At 35.1% G+C, this 6,000-nt stretch overlaps 1 protein-coding gene across 1 annotated transcript in view; it reads left to right on the plus strand.

Moving 5' to 3' along the window:
- The window catches only part of LOC119072955 (prolactin-releasing peptide receptor-like), a 46,830-nt gene extending 41,630 nt beyond the window's left edge, over nucleotides 1–5,200 (plus strand). The window contains exon 2 of the mRNA XM_037178276.1: nucleotides 4,254–5,200. The gene's annotated coding sequence lies outside the window, so the exon portion shown is untranslated. The remainder of the gene's footprint in view (nucleotides 1–4,253) is intronic.
- The last annotated feature ends 800 nt before the right edge of the window (nucleotides 5,201–6,000 follow it).

Genomic DNA, 6,000 nt, shown 5'->3' on the forward strand with positions numbered 1-6,000 from the left:
ATTATTTCATCATTTTTAACGTCAACATCAACCAGTATGTTTGTTCATGGTTGATTTTCGTTGTTGTTGTCGGGAACATATGGCATCACTCGTTCGCTTTCTTTGATTCACTTAAGTCTGTTCATTTAAAAAATATTTCTGTTCACTAGCCGTCTTCAAGACATGATTTGAAAAGGGAGACATGCCAAGATTTGCTAATGTTTATTTAGACATCAATTAAACTCGTATACCATAACGGTAATGAAATGGAATTAATTTTGTCAATATTTCCATTCCATCTATCCCACCAGTTAATTTGACCTATCAACACACTGCAATGATAAATCGTATCGATGTTAACCTGTACAAGAGCACCCACGTTCGCCATAAAATAATCTCGTTTCTGCTAACACTGGTAATTGAAATCGGAAATATTTTATGCGTAGCACAGTCACTGTAATGCAATGAAAAGCTACACTTACCGAAAAAGTTACACATTCTATCGCTTAAACGTCACGTAACAAATTAGACCTTAATTTCGAATCAATTTGTCATCTTTTGTAATGGAAAGTTCTCTTTGAGAATTGCTAATTCCTTGAACTTTGAATTAAGTTTGGGTTCATTTACTTTCGAATATAAATCAATTTAGATAGAAAGAAAAACTCTGCAGCACACAACCGAAGCATAATGAAAAGGATGAATGAAACTCGTATGTTCGTAAGTTTTCTTGTAACGAAAATTGGAAAATTTTTGTTTCGCCGAAATTTCATTTCCTTTTGAGACTTCACATTAGTTTGAGTACGAGAATCCAGAACCAAATTAGAGGAAACCTAAATCAAAATCATTTATTAATTTAGACTGTGGTTCCCATGCTAACACTTTAAATTACACTCATCTCAAAATAGTTAGCAAAAAATATTCTTGTCTTTGGTTGTCTCACATGAAGTCAGTCGCATGAATATTGCTAAGTAGTTTGAGGTGAGTGTTTTTCATTGCACTGACCCCTTCAACGATTACAACTTTCTTCTGTCGTTGAATCTGCCAGTTAACAACTGCAAATATTCGAGCTTATGTATCAGCATTGATCCATTGACAATATCAAATACAAAACCATGATTAGAAGAATTCCAAGAAGAACAAATGCAAACGTAGTAATAGTATTATAACTGGTAATTGAAAGATTTGTGCTGTCACTCACAAATCAACGAACGCACAAATCATCGTTCCATTTAATTCTAGCCAGAAGATGCTTAAGCACCATCATCATCAATTAGTTACACCCATTGTATAGGATGATGATATTTTAATATCCGATGTTTCAGTTTAATAAAGGAACATGGGAGCAATTAAAGTATACGTTTGATGTGCACACCATATGAAAGCTTTCAGCTTCATAAATTTATCCGGAGAATATCATTTTAGATTGTAAGCCGTTTGGATGGCTGTGTGTGTTGTATTTTCATCGTATAATATTCGGTTAATTACAATACGGCTTAACACATCACATTGATACCCTTGGGTCGAACGTCGAACGACGATAGTAAAATGATCGTTTAATTTGTTGCGCAAGCTATCATAATTCGTCAAAAAGATTTAGGTTTAATTGGGCATCATTTACACATTATAGTCTCGCATCCGACCTCACATCCAACAACGATAAAGACAGAATGTCTTCTCACAGTGCGAGAAAATTAGCCAGTAACATTCTCAACGATTTACAATCCAATTGATGTTATTCATTCCACATGCGATGCGATATCCATGTTACAATTCATATCGAGGGCAACATTACTAAAGGATTGTAACTACCACTCTGGAGCCACTCAACCGATTTTCATAAACGTTTTTCCCCTGAGACTCATATAAAGTCAATCCGACTGTTAGCTTTAAGTATATGGTCGGAAAATCCATTTTTATCGATTATTTATACCACTGACGCGTTGTAGGGTGAAGCAACATAAAAAGTTGAAAATCAGTCCAAATCAGTTTTTTAGAATGTCGTTTAGAGGTCACAGATTTAAGAAATCTTTAAAAAGAAACTGCTCGACATGACACATTGATCTACTTCGCGATTTTTCGCACAAGAGTAAGCAAGAGTAAATCATTCTTCGTTAAATACTAGTCCTACTAGACCTAATAGATTAGGGGATTATTTTGGTAAAGAAAAAAAATGGTTTTACTCAACTTACGGCCAGGCCATGGATGGTCCTTCAACTTCTCTGACATTTTTGATTTTTCTGCCCAATCTTCCAAACCATTGGTATTGGTTGGATTGACTTTATGAGGCTCAAAATATCACAAAAACTGAAGCTTTCAAGGAATAAGAAGGATTTTGAAAATCAGTTGACCGGTTTACAATAGTACCACTCGTTCCACTTTTGTTCGTTGAAGGGGAAAAGTGGAACTATTGTGTAACGCTGCATTTATGCGACGTAGAGATAGCTCCACTTTTTTCCTTTACGAAAAAAGTGGAACTAAAACAATGGTACTATTGAAGTACAATTTCTAAAATGAATGATATCGCTAGAGTTGACGCTTTCAGCTTCGTTACGCAAAAATTAAATTTTACACCCAATTTTAGTTCAAACAAGCTGGCTTAGTTTTTCTCATCATCTGCCAAATAATTTTTACCAAAAAAAAATTTGACTGGAAACAACCAAAATGTTACCAAAAAAATCTGCGTCGCATGTGGCAGATAAATTTTCTTGCTGGTCTGTTCCTGAACATTTGCCACTTTGCGACGCAGATTTTTTTGGTAAAATTTTGGTTGTTTCCAGTTTCCAGCTTTTTATAAAATTTGACGAAATTCGAAAATTTGACGAAATTTAACGAAAATCAAAAATTTGACGAAATTCGAAAATTTGACGAAATTCGAAAATTTGACGAAATTTAACGAAAATCGAAAATTTGACGAAATTCGAAAATTTGACGAAATTCGAAAATTTGACGAAATTTAACGAAAATCGAAAATTTGACGAAAATCGAAAATTCGACGAAATTCGAAAATTCGACGAAATTCGAAAATTCGACGAAATTAGAAAATTTGACGAAATTTAACGAAAATCGAAAATTTGACGAAATTCGAAAATTTGACGAAATTCGAAAATTTGACGAAATTCGAAAATTTGACGAAATTTAACGAAAATCGAAAATTTGACGAAATTTAACGAAATTCGAAAATTCGACGAAATTCGAAAATTTGACGAAGAATTCTCTATCTGTCACCATTCAAGAAATATCTCCAAAACCCCAATTGACCCATCCATTTCCAACTTTCGACATTTTTCACAAATGCCCTTCTTTTCTACTCGTAAAACTCTGAGACTTTTCCGAAGAAAGTAACTCTCTATCTTTCATAACCCAAAAAAATATTAGTCCTTTCATCCTACGCTCGAGTAGCTCAAAATTTGGTCACTCTAATCACTCTAGCTCAAACGAATCTGCCCCGATTTTTTTAATTATTTTTTTGTTCGAATCGTGTTACGAATACCTTTCATTTGATGGGTCGCACGCCTCTGTAGGTTTCAATACAGCTAAGCTACAGCCGAAAACGCGTTCCCGACCCTCGAAAACCACTTCGAGGCCAATAAATCAAAATTCTGGTTTTTCCTGGGGTAATGGCGTATCACAATTTCATTTTTATGCCCACCCTGAGTGTCCTGCAAAATTTCATGGAGATTGGCTGACTAGTTTCCGAGATCGTCCGTCGATAGATAGATAGATAGATAGACAGATAGAAACATACAGAGTAAGTTGAAAGATTTTGATTGTTTGGGAAAAGTCAATTTGGTGTATTTTCTATCAAAATGACCAACTTCAAAACGATGTATCTCCGGTAATTTTAAAGCTACATAGTCGAGTGATAGCTCGTTTTGCTCGTATTTGAAGCGCGAATAAGATAGAATAGGATTTGTGGTGATACAGGCCAAAGGAAAGAAATTTAAATTCTCGCCTATATATAGTTGCCGCGTCTCAAAAAATTTTCTTCGTTCTTTTTTTGGAAGTTAGACTGCGTCAAGTCCTCCGCTAACGCTCCGGACATGATTGTAACGCTGGTAATCAGTTGAGTAGTTCCAGAGATATGGTAGTGATGCCCTTAAGTGATGTTGCCTTCGATATGTATAAGTAAATGTCTTTACTTTCTTGTGGAATCAATAAAGAGAATTGAATGGTGATTGTAGCTGTAACTTCTTTCTATTCTCCGTCTGTAATCCATCGTTTTATTTACATTTTCTTTCGGTTATAATTCGAAAACATTTTTCTTCAATTTTCAGATTATCTGGATGACAGAGGCGAATGTACACTGGCACAAAGGGAAAGCTCAACGAGGATTTCAGCTGCGAGCGTTTATTCTCAATAAACGATTTTAATAATGAAAGTGGCAAACAACTTTTCGGCAACAGTCTTCAGTTAATTTCGCAGATCAACTGTTTTTATGGCAATTCTGTCGGGCATTCTCAATATTATACCAGTGGCGAATGGGAGCGCAGGAAGAATTTATCGAAATTTATATTGTTAACGAAATTTATCGGATTTAGTGAAATGGATCCAGTGGATGAGACGGGATAATTTGATGAACGAGAATTATACGGTCTTTTTTTGGGGGTGGGAGAGAGAGAGAACGACTAAAATATAACCGAACCGTCTCTGTGTAAACTTTATGGTTCCATTCACATTCACATGTCAAGGTATTTATGATATATTTGGTGTCGGATGATAAATTTTTATTGCGGAACGAAAAGTTGCACCATCTTTTTGCTTCGTTAATTTTATCCGAAATTTATCGGAGACCGCTGCTTCTTGTTTCATTATTACTTCAGAGTGAAAAGAAAAATGAAAATGGAAAATTCAGAGAGACCGTCATGTATATAACATCATCAACAGCTCTGCACACAACTTTGCATATTTTCATTGAGCGCGATTAAAAGAAAATCAGCTTGAAAAACTAAAAGCGGAATAAGTTCACTGTCTGATGGTCTTAGTGTCTCATGTACATTTTACAACCAGTACTGCATTATTCATGCAACGACTGAATGCAGAAGATTTTCCAAATTAAACTTCTTTGAAGCCATTCTGTGTGTACCGAGAGTACGTTCACATTTTTCTCTTATTCATTTTCTTCACATTCTCCGTTGTTGCACACGTACGTTGGAACTATTAGAGCTTATTAAGGTTTCCTTCATCTCGAATGGAAAGAATGAATTTATTTTGTTTGTTTCGAGAAATAGACAAACCTTTTCCCTCCCTCATCGGGATGGATTTATTTATTGTCTGATTCAGTTAATTTGTCGAATTTGTTTTTGCACAGTATACGGTGCAGCGTGTTTCTACTCCGACTCTTTTTTATTATACTTTTATTACCCAGTACCTCCCATTGGGAGGATTTATAATTAGATTTCTTATTTTCACTTCACCGCATCAGTATTTAAGAATTTTCAACATTTCGAAGCGCAAAGTGTATGCGACAATTACGTTTTTTGTCCGTTATTTTTCTCTTTGATGGGTTCTTAAAGCGTAGGGAAATTTTAAAAATTCTGGAGCTTTAAGACTTTGTTGTTTCAACTGTTAACTGAAATCAATGGGGAAGTGTAACACAATGGAAAAGCTTGAAGCTTACAATAACAAACTATTTTAATTAAATTTTCCTTTGTAAATGGTCCATTCAGATTTTAATGAGTTTCCCTAGCTGCGGTTATTACGGCCCGTAACTTACGGGTGTTAGCTGGTGGTTTTTCCTGGAAAAGCAAATTAAAAGATTTTTCCACATATACGAACGAGTTCATCAAAAAACTGTTTTTTATGGCAGTGTTACATGCGTCTGAAAACTTTTGGGTTTGAAAGTCATATTCTGCAAGACATGTGCTTGATGTCGATAATATGGCAATATGACAATATGGCGTTCCCTTTTACTTCAGGCCGTCAGTTCGACATTTTTCCAGGCATTTTGGTTCAGTTGAGAGTCATGTCGTCAGTTCAAAATTTTGGTTCAGTTGATATTATTGCAGTCAGTTCGACATTTTC

The sequence above is a fragment of the Bradysia coprophila genome, assembly GCF_014529535.1.
Source record: "Bradysia coprophila strain Holo2 chromosome IV unlocalized genomic scaffold, BU_Bcop_v1 contig_84, whole genome shotgun sequence".
NCBI lineage: Eukaryota > Metazoa > Arthropoda > Insecta > Diptera > Sciaridae > Bradysia > Bradysia coprophila.